Source organism: Triticum dicoccoides, chromosome 7A, assembly GCF_002162155.2.
Source record: "Triticum dicoccoides isolate Atlit2015 ecotype Zavitan chromosome 7A, WEW_v2.0, whole genome shotgun sequence".
Lineage (NCBI taxonomy): Eukaryota > Viridiplantae > Streptophyta > Magnoliopsida > Poales > Poaceae > Triticum > Triticum dicoccoides.
The window spans coordinates 314,093,025-314,108,244 of NC_041392.1; positions in this window are offsets into that span (position 1 = coordinate 314,093,025).

Genomic DNA, 15,220 nt, shown 5'->3' on the forward strand with positions numbered 1-15,220 from the left:
CTCTGCCATGCCCCATCCCAGAGGGACAACAACCGACACCGGCGGAGTTGCGATCATACACGCACGTAAGTGAAACAAAAAATATATTTATATACGCATCTTGTATTATCTGCACATTTTCTGCTCCCTCCAGAATAACAAGTTCATAAAACTGCATTTTAACGTGCTGTTTGGATTTTTTTTCTTTTTCTGCAGACGTCGGATCTACCGGATTATCTAATACCAAGACTAAAGATGCGATTCAAAGATGTAGAGAAAGCAAGGGAATTTTATAACAGATACGCCAGGCACGCTGGTTTTGGAATCAGGAAGACGGGTGGAAATGATAACCACAAGTATTTTGTTTGCGCCTTCCAAGGGATACATACATCTTCTGTTTCAGAGGCCAACAGGAAGCGAAACAAAACATCGCAGAGGACGGGCTGCAATGCAAGAATGAGGGTGAAGGTGCAGGAGGATGGCACATGCGTGGCAGTGGACATTGACTACAATCATAATCACCAGCTCATGCAAACTGATGACATGCTGGTATTCTTGCACTCACACAAGAATTATGACCCCACTATTCTGGAGTATGTAAAGCTCCTGCAGTACCATGATGTCAAGCACACACCAATCATGTCCATGCTATCTGAAAATGAAGATGGAAGCTACTTCCTAAGCATGACCGGACGAGACCTGCTAAACCAGTAAGTATTCAAACACCCACATGCTACAATGTAAAATAGCATCCTAGCCCACAACCCCTTTTATAGCAAAAATAACAAATGCATGTTCGCGTGTGATTTGCAGGAAAGCCATGAATGCAAGGAAAGATGATTTGGATGATGTATTAAAACTTGTTTCATTCTTCAAAGACATGAAGGCAATAAATGATGAGTTTTTCTATGACATCCAAGTGGACAAGGACAAGTGAATTAAAAACATTTTCTGGTCCAATGCAAGCTGCCGAGGAGCCTATCAAGACTTCGGCGATTGCGTAACATTTGACACGACTTACAAGACAAACAGATTTCATATGCCCCTGGGAGTGTTTTTTGGAACAAACCATCACTTGCAGTCAACGATATTTGCCGTTGCCCTGATAAGAGACGAAGATGCAAAGTCATTCAAGTGGCTGTTCGATACATTTCTACGATGCATGAACAACAAGCACCCAACTTGCATTCTAACAGGTGAGTTCAAAAAAAACTCCTCAAGTTTCATCATCCTTTTCAATCTATGGGTCTCTGTTGATTGGGTACATTTGTTTTTTCTGAAAAATATGTAAAAAATGCAGTTCAACCATGTTAGCACAGAAGTCCAACTAGCAATACAAGAAAGCAAAATTATCTGTCACATGTTTAGAAAAAAATTAGTTATGAATGTGAAGTTCAAGTACATGAATCATAGAAGTTCAAGGATGAAGCTGTTAGATAAAAATATGTAGCATGTTCAGAAAAACATAGTTATTTATGTGAAGTTCAATCACTGCTACCACAGCAAGTTCAACAACACTGCTGTAAGAAAAATTTTGAGTGTGACACTACTAGTTTGTCATACTACTAACTGTGAAGTTCAAGCACTGGTACCACAGAAGTTCAGCAACACTGCTGTAAGAAAAAAATACATGTGACATTCTTAGATAGCCATACTACTAGATGTGAAGTTCAATTACTTGTGCAACATAAGTTCACCATCAGTACAAAAAAGAATCAAGTTTCATTTTTCTAATTCAATCAGACTAGTGCCCATCGATGGCGAAAGCTATACCACAATCATTTCCAAACACCGTCCACAAGCTATGCCGTTGGCACATATTGAAGAAGTACAGGGAATACCTCGCGTTGCTATACAAAAAGTATAAAACATTCAAAAAGGAGTTCACAGCTATATTGAACTGGCCGCTGATGCCAATGGAGTTTGAAGATGCCTGGGCTGAACTCGTGCACAAGTACCACCTGGAGAACGACCAGATGATGATGCAGCTCTGGAGTGATAGGAAGATGTGGATTTCAGCATATTACAAGAACATTTTCTGTGCTAGAATGACTTCCACACAACGAAGCGAGAGCATGAACCACGTGCTAAAGAAAGGGTTTGTCAAGGGGACCCAGAACCTACACAAGTTTGCTAGGCGGGTCAATGCTTGCATACAAACTCGGATGTAGAAGGAGAACGAGCAAACAATGACCAGCATGGTATGATGACAAGTACAAAACACCACCATCATGTTCTGTTTACCTTCAACATGTGCACTTTGAATTTTAAAAAATGAAACCCATATGATTCTGCTTCGACTAATATCTTACTTTTTGACATGTGCAGACCAATCCTGTGACAAAGACAACTTACGGCTACGAGGAAGACATGTCTATCAAGTACACGAGAGCCGTGTACACCTAGATGAGGAATAGGATGAGAAAGGCCACGCTATTTCGCGCAAAGCGTACATCAGAGTCCATTAAGTACCTTGTGTACTACCACAACAAGCCTGGCCATGATGATGAAGAAAGATTTTCCTGGTCAAATCATGAATTCCAGGTTGTAGCTGACCCAGACAATGAAATATACGAGTGTGAATGCAAGCTCTGGACACACACAGGTGAGCGGGAAAACAAACTCATTAAATAGCTAGACTAGTAGTATCATATCAAAATTTATGAAACTCATTGCTGGCTCACAAACTATGTATTCTGCATTCATCGCAAAATGCAGGCCTGTTCTGCCTTCACATCATGAACATACTGGACTACCTGAAGCCTGATAAATTTCCAAACAAGTATATCCTCAAACGGTACACAAAGACTACAAAATCACAGCCAACCTTTGATACAAGGGACTACAACACAACCGCATCGGATGGCAGCTCAAGGCTATCGAAGCAAGACATCTTGCTGCAGCTGAATTTGATGGTTAACAAGAAAGCGATGAGATGTGACGAGCAGTATGACAGAGCCTACTATGTTCTCAAGAGGCTCGTGGAAGAGCTTGATGCAATACATTCAGCAAATCGAAGAGGACGCTGAAATTGAAGATGACCTTCACTATTATGCAGCTGAAATGCTCAACACCGCCGCTGAAGCCAACCAATGCAAGCAGGGTGATGGACAATCAATGGAGCAGCGACAGCAAGAGAAGATGAAACTGCCACTGTATTCTGAAACAAAGGGTAGGAACAAAATTACTGCAGCAAAGAAAAGTGACAAGAGAGCGCAAATAAAGGCACCACCTGCAGGAAGAGTCGTGGTGCTCGATGAGAATGGAGTGCCACTTGGACACAGGAAATGTAGTGTGTGCAACTAGTTTGCGGGACACAACAAGCTGACCTATCCAACACTCTTGGAAAGAAACAATGCCGAGGAGGTCAAGCAACCACAATCTCAAAAACAGCAACACAAAGTTATGGAACAAAAGAAGGGACCACACCCACAGAAAGCAAGCACCAGACTTTGTAGCATATGCAAGGAGTATGAACCACATAATGCAAGAACATGCCCGAAGCGAGCAGATGCTGAAAAGACAAGCAAAAAGCCAGAGAAGAAACAGAAAGCAAAACCCAGAGCCAGCAACAAGAAAGAGGTGGAAGAGGAAGAGGAAGATGAAGACGAAGACACCGTCGAAGAAGAGGAAGACGAAGATGAAGACACCATCGAAGAAGAGGAAGACGAAGAAGAAGAGAACGATGAAGAGAAAGAGGAAGAGGATGATGAAGAGGAAGAGGAACAGGACGATGAAGAGGAAGAGGTACACGTCAAGCAAAAACCTATACAACCAAAGCCTAGGAGGAGCGCAAGGCTGATGAACAGTTAGAATAGGTCAATTAACACAATGCAAAGTTATGTCATGTCAATGTCCAGAAATATTATGTCATCCCCTTTTATTGTTGAACTTTCAAAGAAGTCCCGGTAACATACACTATGAACTTCACATAGTATTACTGCAGAAGTCCTGGTATGTTATGAGATGAAGTGCTGTGATGATGATGTACTGCATGAAAGAGCAATCAGTAATAAAATGAAAAACATACACTGTGAAGTTCAAGTAATATTACTGCAGAAGTACTGGTATGTTATGGGATGAAGTGATGTGCTGGTGATGTATTGCATGGAAGTGCAAGCAAGAACAAACATGAAAAACATATACTGTGAAGTTCAAGTAAGCTTACTGCAGAAGTCCTGGTATATTATGGCAGGAGGTGCTTGTGTTGTATTCCATAAAAGTGCAACCAGCAAATAATCATATAGTATTGAAGTTCAGGTCAGCTTATAGGAGAAGTTCTGGTATATAAAAATCGATGTAGGAAAAAAATATGCTTAAAAAATAAAGTTTCACCGCATAAACTAAGGTTAGCAAGCCTAAGACAACGCGTTCAAATGTGAAGTTCTGCTTGGATACATGCAGAAGTTCATGTACAATGCCGACAAAAAAGATAAAGAAACGTCAACAATATTTCTGCACAGATTTACATATGAAATACGTCCGCACTTGAAAAAAACACAAAAAAATATAGATTCTACGCAAAAGCATACATATTGGTTGGGTTGAACATTACCAATACATTACACAAACACAAAATATCCTCTCCATCTGAAACCAGCAGCCCAGCCACATCTCAAAGCAGAAGTTCAAGTCTACGATCATATGTTGGGAGCCCGAAAATAAACAACACAAAAAAAATCAAGCAGTTAAACCAAAACCGAGGCAGAAGTTCAGGTACATCTGTTGAGGCAAAAACATTCAACACATGGATACTGAAAAACGACGCAGTACATTGAAATTCACAAAGCCAAATCATTCTTCACACCAAATGCATTTGTCCACAATATCATAAGTAATAGTGCTGCACCTATAGATACACAAATCACTAAAAACATTCTTACAACCAAATCTTTACGGAATTGTTCCAATCAATATCAAACCTAAAAATCTATACGAAATCAAAACTACAGATGAAACTAATGCTTCGAATTCATGGGCCAAAGGACTGGATCTCTTTAGGGAGCTCTGAACGCACGACTTCATTCTTCTCGCTAAAAATAGAGTGTGCATGAACTTAGCCTTCCAGTCATCTGCAACAGCCTGCAAACAAAAGAAAGGTGAAAACGATGGTTTAGTAACGGATATCTAAAACCACAGCAGGAGCGTCTCAGCAAAAACACACAAGAATAATCAAAGGATGATAAGACAAGAACAAAAGACAGAACATACTTCCACATCACCAAATTTTTCAACAATCTCATTGCCATCATACGAAGAGCTGAACTTCACGGCAAAGAAACCACAATCATTACTCTTCTACTTCAGAACATCGATGAAAGTCGGCCTCTTTGCAATAGTCACCCAGTTAGGCTGCTTGCTCGCCTTGTATGCAGCCTTGTCGTACACCTCCTCGAGCAACCCAACAAATCTCTTCATTTGCCGGAAATAACAAAATTAGATGAAGTCAAAAACATGTTAACCAAAATAGTTAAGTTCAGGTACATAAAAAGGCAACACTTGCATAAGATCCACCTAAACAAAATAGCAGAAGTTCAACTTATAAAAGACAGTCAGTTCAAGCAGTATTACCAAAACAGAGAAAACAACATATTTTGTCAACACAAGGCATAATAAACTTCATGTCAAACAAGAGAATGTGAAATGAGGTTCAGGCTAAGAAACACTCACGATATTTTGGCAGTCCCCGTGGAAACTCGATCGCGACGTTTCCATATTATCATAAGAAAGTGAATCAAGGATGTCAATGCTCCCACGATATCTATTCACCACGTACACACTATAGTGCGTCGTTGTGCCAATTGGCTTGAATAGAATCAAGAAAACCTGCCAAGAACGAAAGGACCGATGAACACAAACTATAAAGCATATGTACTGAAGAACTAGCATGAACAAAAACTTCTTGACAAACTCAGCAAAAGGATGCACATGAAATTAAAAAAAGCAAAGAGTTATGAAAAACTAACCAGCTTTGCGTTAAGAAGGTCTTCTTCCTTGTGAACAAATATTGGGAGGAGACCAGCATTTTTTTTTGCATCAAACTTTGGAACTGTTGCGGCGTAGAAATCATACTCCAGGCAGTACTGTGCATTCACCAAAACACAATTAAAACACCTCCCAGATGCCACTACAACAAAACTAAGGCAAAAAAAGGAGATATGGGTGCAAAGAACTAAAAACTGTATGAAGTAGGGACTAAGTACAACCCTGTTAGCACTAGTGAATATCTCAGAGGTCTCCGGCTTATCCTTCCACAAATTTATGAGATAATCCATTATGTCTCCTTCCATCTGCTGCCCTTCACCGAAAAGCGTATAAAGGACACGTCCTGTGAGGTCAATCACATTCGCAGGGATGGTAAACATGTAGTAGCTTGTCCTGCAGAATACAAAAGGATGGTAAAAAAATATTAGAAGTTCAGATACAACAACAAACAGAAGTTCAGACACTATAACTCAAAAGGCAAGAGGAGACATAAAACAGAAGTTCAGATACTACAACAACCGCAGTTGAAATAATACAACAACAGAAGTTCAGACACTACAACTCGAAGGCAAGGGAGCGACAGATGAGGGTAACTCACTCAGAATACTTCTCCAGACCGTCTTTACTCAGCACATACTGTTTCAACTTCCGGGCCTCGGATAGATGAGGGTAACTGTATTTTTTCAGGGGAGCGACAGGAGAACGCCACTTCAAAGGCAATCTAGATGCTCTCTTGGAGGAAGTTATGTTCCCAGACTCAACTGCCGGTTTCCTCCTGGTGATGACAGCATTCTTCCCACCTCTACTAGAAACAGTACGAGCAGCACATTTAGCATTCTTCGGGTAAGCAATCTTCTCAAAATCATCATCGGACGAAATCACTTCTGCTTCGGCTGCTTCGACTGCATCAGCCTTCCTGTAGCATGGGGTTTTTGGAGTACCACAAATACCACTAGCATGCTTCCCCAACTTGGAAGGAATGAGGGTCCGAGGTCTATCATCTTCTATCGGAGCTGTACTCATCGGTTCCTCCCTAGGCTGGTATTCCTGTGACCCGAGGAATGAGTAGTGGTAATCGGTCAACTCCAACGGATCCACTGTCAAAGAAAAAAGGAAGAGAAAACATCACCATTAAAAATACAACTGAAGTTCAGGAACATCACAATGTGCAGTACAACTAATAAAGATGACATGGTTACTACTCAAGCTGACCTAAAAAATAAGTTGCAGTAAAAAATTAATGAAGTTCAGGCACAACCAGAGGCACAGTTCAAGATAAACCGATGCACTGGAAATCATTCAACTACAGCTAACAAAACCATAGAAAGGCATCATCTCTAAAGTTCAATTATAAAAGAAAATGCTCATGTCCATTTAAGCAAAAAAACACACAAGCAAAATTAAAAAGATAGAAATGAAGTTCATGTACAAAGAAAATGTTCCTCTCCTTTCGAAACCAGCAGCCCAGCCAGACCTCAAGCAGAAGTCCAAGTTCAGAGAAAAATATGAAGATCACGTAGAATAAAAGATGCAGTGCAGGTAAGCAGTACAAGTTCCAAAATACTTACATGTGTAGTAGCCAAACAGAGCTTGGAAGTCTGTCTCAAATAGGTTAGAAGAAGCGATTGAGTACATCCACGTCTTCCTGATATCCCCGATATTCTCATGGGAATAATTTGCAAGAACCCCGTCATGATACGAATTAACATTCGTAAGCATGAAGAATCCGCAATCGATACTGCCATCAAACGAAGTAAAAAGAAATAGTGTTAGGACAGAAAAAGAAAGCCAACGAATTAAATACGTCACAGCTTAAGTACAACTACAATTAAACAGATGTGATAAAGAGAAAAAGTCGAACTCATACTTGTTTTGCTGCTGGGGGACATCAATCCAATCCAGAGGGAAATTGTCGATGCTAATAGGACTGAAGGGTGTCTCCCTATCGTTGTTGGCATCCTTCCAAAGCCTCTTGATGTTGTCGGTCATCTGTTAAAACAGTCGTACCGCACATTCATATTTTGGTCCAGAGTAGGAATCGAGAAGCTGGAACCTTGAATTCTTCAGGTCAAGGAACACCGACACTCAATGACCGACACCACCCATGGAAGCAGGAAGCTCAGGCGGGTAAAATGTAGGGAAAACAACCTGAAGCATCATAAACACACGAATCATTAAAAAATGAGAATTAATATCAGAACGGTACAAAAGAAAAATAAAACAAATATTAACACAGTGGATCGCACTGCAAAACTAATACAGAGACAAAGAACAAGATATTGCATACCAAATCATGTGCATCCATGCTATCTGGACCACTCGCCATGAAGTACTTCCTCACACAGGAATCAAATTGACCTCTGAAAATCTTGTCCTAAAATAATGCAGACAACACCAACATATGAAAAAATACAAAAATGAGACGAACAAGTTTTAACTAAAATGGTAAGGAACAAAACAGAAAAGAAATCACTGTATGGTTGACTTACACAAACCCAATACGGCAGGATGAGTTAATCCGATCCCTGGTACTTCGCACGTAGACAATAGAGTGCACACTCAGCCACATTAGATGTAAGCATTCTGCGAGGACCAAAAGATGCTGCGACTTCTTGAACAGAAGCTTCACACTCCTTGTTTTGGAACATAATCATTGATCTAAAAACAAGCGAATAGAAAGTAAAACAAGTTAAGCAGCAGGAACTCAGGAAGTTCATAACACATGTTAGCACAGAAGTTCAGCTATATCACAACAGGCAGTACAGTACAAAAGAGGCCAGAAGTTCAGCGCCAGAGAAGCAAAAAAACAAGAAGTTCAGGTACATAGAGTTGAGAAGTTCAGGTATGAAACCACAGGCAGTTCACAGGGGGTACATGGATGATGTAAATGTTGAGCAACTGCATTCACCTCTTGGAACGGTCATTCCTAAGCCTAGTTACACTGTAATAAAAGTCATCAACCTTCTTTCGCACGACAGCAAGGTCACTTTCTGCTCACCAAAAAGAAAATAGCAATTAACAACACTCAAAGCACATAGATTCACAACAGTTTCAATTAAGACCAACATTCAAGCACAAACATTCAAAACATAAGCACATCTCAGCTGCTACATCAGAAAAGATAAAACACAACATCATAGACATCACAACCCATGCATTACAAACATCCACTCACATAGAAAACAGGTTCACTTAACATTCTTTACAACCCACAGGACAAACAACAAAACCAGAAGTTCAACTTAGACCACATAGGCAGTTCACAGGGGATATCATGGACTAAACCAAAACAACAAAGAGGGAAGGGAATGGGGAAAGAAGAGAGAAGCATGCTCCTCTCTTCATGGATCCTTGCCTAGACCAGTGGCAGCACTGGAATGATCAACCTCCTCTCCATAGCTATCACTTTCGGTATCTTCATCGTCATCTCCAGCAGACGTTGCAGCGTCGTCAGGAAGGACACCAGCAACAACTAGAGCAGCTGGAGAATCTGAAACAAGAAAAACTTTTGGTTGTGCCTGTACAGCATTAACATCAACTGATGGCTCTGCTGCAGGAGACTTCTCCGGGCTTGCAGCAGCACTACCACCAGTTTCAACAGTAGACTCAACAGCATCTTTCTCCAAAATGATGTCTCCAGTTGTCTTGCCATGCTCAGCATTTGAAACCTCGGCGACAATGGACGACTGAGGTTCAGTCAGGACCACCCCGTCGGAGCAGCCGGTGCTTGAGACGGACATGTCTACAACCTTCTCTGGAGGAACACTAACATCATCATTCTGCTGCTATAAAAAGAAACAGAAAGTCATTACATAAGGGCTGACTGAACCTCGTGCACAGGAGCAGCATGTCCGTCTCAGGGGCAACAAGACAAAATGGACAAGAAAAATGGACCTCATTTTCACTGCCATGAACCTCATCAACTATTATGCCACTAGCAGGAGCAGGTTCATGCACAGGGGCAGCCTCATGCACAGGAGCAGCTTCATGCGCAGGTAAAACATCCTCCTCAACCCTAGCATCATCATGAACAGCCTAAAAAATAAAAAAATCATTTAAAAAACAAATACCTAATCAACAGAAGTTCAGATTGCACAATCAGAGAAGGTTCAGCTATCACAACTGACACATAATGAAAGTCCAAAATACAGTAAACATAGCAGGTCAGATATCAAACTACTCTAAGATACAAAAGGGAACAAAAAAGGGCCAGTCATCAAAGTCATGGAAGTTCAGGTGCTGTAGCAGTTGAAGTTCAGGTTCAATAAACAGATAAGGTCACCTAGGAACACTACTGCTAAAAAAGAAACAGTTTACGACACATCAAATCAACAACGCTCGCCTATGAACACAAACAGTAATAACTGAAAAGCTAACATTTAACATTGAACATTAGTGCAAACCTCTTTGGTATGCTCTACGTGGCCTCCTTCATGACCCGAACGAACAGAATCCTGCCTCTGAATCTGTCTCACAACAACACTTGCCTCATCTTCAAAAGGCTTGCAACGAGCATCCTGCATTTCCTTGAACAGCCCGACGCTAGTCCGGAGGTGGGAAGTTCTCTGACGAAGCTCTTCAAGAAATTTAGCTTCAATACATAAGACCTCCTTCGAAGACTCAGCATCAAACCCGTGCCCGGGAGGAAGAATCCCATAAACGCGACTAAGACGCTCAGCAGTTGAAGGAACACGAGCCAACTCCCCACAAACAGTTTCAAGAAGACTGTTAATCCTAACCAGAGAAACATTGGCAGCTTCAAACAAATCCTCCCAAGAAACTCCACCTGCAGCACTCACACGGGCAGAAGAACCTCCTGGATCTACAGAGGGGGCACCAGTATTAACATCCCGGGAGAATTCAAATCTTGGGGAACTCCCACTCCCTAGGCCGGCAGAACGAGGCATAGTTAGAACATGACGTTCGATAACCCTAAAGAACACAACCTCATCCTGTGTCTTCCACTACATACAAAAACAAAAGTCAACGCGTCAGTAAACAAATGAAGGAACATGGGAACAAAAAACATACAAGACAATACCAGAAGTTCAAGGTAAACTACACAGGAAAGAATAATGCATAGAAACACTCACAGGCAGTCTCCCAAACACCCAGTTGGCTGGGTCATCATCACCTTTCGTGACCAAGTCAGCCGCAGCAAGCTCAAGAAGCTTGGCCCGATCCATGAAATTGATGCAAGGGGTCCTCAAGTCAATACTAGGCATCTTGCCAATGATAAGGCAGTCCAGATACATAAGAAGCGGCGCGATGGCACAGCCTGTGACAGCTTTTCCTCTGCTAGTACCTTGCTGATACCTAACAACAGCACTCCGAATATCTTCAACAACCAACTGGCAGTAGTCCATGTCTGCCATATCCTCAAACACAAGGTTCTCGGCAATTGCTGCCTCCCTGGACACTCGTGTAGACGTTCCAGGGATAACCACCTTCATGAAAACAATAAGGTAAAACACCTGCAGAGCAAGATCATCCTTTGTCTCATCCTTCACAAGTTCAGCGAGGATATTCCGCAAATCCTTTGTCTTGATGTCGTCACTCCTAGCATACCCAGGCTTTCCCTTCAACCTCATAACAGCATCATCGAAACCATCATTCGAGGGCCTAGGGGGGTACGATTACCTTGAGGGAACCCAAAGAGATGGTGAATAGCATCACTTGTAATACGTATAACCTTATTCACCTCACCCATGTCCAAAACCATGGTTGAAGGGTCAATCCTCGTGTAGATGTTGCCCATCAAAGGACGAGAAATGTTGGAATCAACCTTCAAGTCAAACACACAACCAAAACCAGCCTTGATAACCCTCGCCTTGTGCCTATCTTGTAGCATTTTCACACACGTCTTGACCTCTCCTAGTGAGCAGCGAACCGTCTTGTTAAAATGTTTCGCCTTACCTCCTCCTTGGCCACCTTCTTCGGGCGCTTTGCCTCCTCTCTTCCTCCTCTCAGGCCGCTGCACAAGCTGATACTGAAAAAAATACATTGACAAGGAAAAAAGGCAGAACAATGAGACACACAACCTTCACCAAAATTCCACTTATGCCTACATATACGCACTACATCTCAGAAGTCCAACCATGTCTACATACGCAGTACAACCATGTATGAACACTAGTCAACATGCTTTCAAAAAAATGTTGGAAATTTACAAAAGCAGAAGTTCAACCATGTATACCAAGGCAGTAATCAAACATGTATCTCAGAACTCCAACTATGTCTACATAGGCAGTACAACCATGTATGAACACTAGTCAACATGCTTTCAAAAATGTTGGAAATTTAAAAAGCAGAAGTTCAACCATATACACCAAGGCAGTAATCAAACATGTATACAAAACAAGTTGAGCTAATTTCTTCATGTATATACCCAGAAGTCCAACTATGTACACAAAGGCAATAAATACCATAAAAGCAAAGCACGTCGGCTAATTTATTCGTCTATATTGAGATGGAGCAGAAGGTCAGCTATGTACGCCAAGGCAGTGCTAAAAACAATAAAACTACAGCAACAGCGACAAATGCTCTAAAAAACAGTAAACATGAGACATTCATACCTGATTAGCGGCAGCATCATCATCGACGTCGTCCTCGCCATCAACATTGAAATCAGCATCATCCTTGTCCTCTGGATTGACACGAGAACACTTCTTCACACCCTTGTTGACCTTTGCAGGTGGAACCTTGCGCTTCACGCCGCATTTCTTCCCCTTACCAGATGCACGAGCACCAAGTGGAGAAGGTGTAGGCGCGGGAGTGGCAAGCACACGAGGACTACGGCATGGCGTACCACCAAGGCCTAACCCTTCATCTTCAACAACTTCTGCATGCCTTGAAACATGTGGGCTCCTCCGAGGAGTAACTGCACCAACTACTAGCTTCCTCGCAGTAGTCTTCTTGATTTTCTTCTTAACAGGGCCAACCGTGCCATCACTACCACACGACATGTCTTCCTCAACAGTGAGCTCAGCCGCATGAACAGATCCAGGAACATCAGAACCTTTCTCAAGGTAGGCCGCCCTCTTCTTGTCAAAATTTTCTTGCTTCTTCCTCTTACGTTGGTCCTCCAGGAGAAGCTGAAACGGCACATCCTCGGGTTGCGTGATAGGTTCATTGCCATCAACAGACTGCGACTGCGTCTCTGACATCTGAAGAGAGCACAAAGGATCCGGAACGGAATCACAACCTTTGACTGAGGGAGCCCCCTCCTCAGCTGTAGCAGGGTTTTTTGATAAACCCAACTCAGATAAAACATTGTTGACGGTGTTCACAGCTTCCTCCTCTATGGACACATCTGCAAAGAACACAAAAAATCGAAGCAAAAAATAAAAAAAAGTCATGAACAAAAACAAAAACAAAATGACATGAACAAGCTAAAAAAACATGGCTGACAGCTTTAAAATGAAAAGAAAAGGGGTTTCACATACTAGGTGAAGCAAGAACTGCAGAAGCAAGATCCTCGAGGCTTGAAACATTCTCAAGGCTCGAAGCAACCTCGGCAATCAAAGTTAAAGGGATAATGGGTGATTTAGCCACATCAGATATTGGAGTATCAGTATTAACCTCTGAAGCTCCATCTTGATCGCAGACATTTTTTTAGAACTATTCAACTCATCACCAACTACAAAAAATGCAAGTAAAAAGCCAGCTGAGTTCTAATGCACAATCCTACACCAAAGGGACTTCTACTTTGACAACAATGTCCAATAACAAGAAGTTCAACAATACCTAACAAAGTAGTAAACACAACAAACAAACTAAAATCTACACACTAACTATAAAAACAATCTACACTCGGAGGGGCTACTACGTATAACATGAATGTCCAGAAGTTCAACGATATATAACAAAGTAGTAAACACAAAGTGTGCATAACAGAAGTTCAACCAAATTTCATTATGAACAAACAATCATAAAAACCAGAAGTTCAACTATGTGACGCAAGCAAAATAGCACATAAAAAATATGTAGCATGACCACAAATAGTATTTCACACCCAAACTAAATATCAATACCATGAACATGATAACAAATAAAAAAACAAAAGATATACACTATAAATATGAATCATTTGGGAAGTCCTACAACACTTGGTGGCATAGTTTCACCTGCAAATCATCAACTAAAAAGTAAAGCAACACTACTAACTCAGCTAAGGGTAAAAAACATACACATAACCTTTCTTAGAAGTTCACACTAATAAGAATGGCAGTCCAACAAGAAAACTAAATGAAGATATGGGCAGACATATATAAGAAATATTGCTTTAAAATACAAGATCCAACTACATTAAGATACCTGGAGAAGGTTTGGAAGCCATGACAACACAACGCCCTTGACGAATGAAACTCCAAACCCTAGAACAACCTACTAAAAACAGGGGATAGAATGCATATAGTTAGCAGGTAGAAAATGATACAACAAATACAAAAAACAACTAAATGAAACCCTAGGATGAAACAACTAGATAATATCAACAAGTATGAAAACATGAACAGTAGCACATATAGGCAAGCACAAACAAAAAAAGAATCCAGAAACTAACTAGCATGTGACAAACACAATCTAGACTTCGAAATCAACAATACTAAGACAATTAGATACATCAGATTCAACATTAACCATCACACCACACCCTCTCTCACATGCATCTAAATGCTGAAATCACCAAAGGGGAAATGAAATCCAATCAACTCTGAATGGAGAAATAGCACACACAAGCATCTCATAGACAAATCTGACCACAGGGGAATGGAATCCACCCACCACACGCACAAGAACCCTACCTAATCTCCCATCAAACCATCAGAAGAAGGGGGTAGGAGGCGGACGCGAGAGCACACAGGAGGCGGACTCGACGGATCTGGCGAAACTAAAAGCAAGCATTAGGGGGCTGGCGGGCAGCATTTGTACCTCTCGAAACAACCCCCGCACACACGAATCCCGCGGCGGTTCTTCCACTCCCCACGACGCCACGCGCACCTTGCAACCGCGCAGGCAGTTGCCGCCCTCTCTTCAGAGCAGAATAGAGCGGGTTGGGCGAGGGAGAGCGGGGCGTGGGGGAGAAATAGGAGCGGGGGCGTGCGCCCGTTACTCCAGCACGAGGGCAGGGGACAGGGGCGGAGAAATCGGGGGAAGTTGGAGGCGAGGAAGGCATCGGAGCGACGGAGAGAGGGAAGAGAGAGAGCGACAGGGGGAGAGGGGTTTTCTGACAGGTGGTGACGAGGGAGATGCTCAC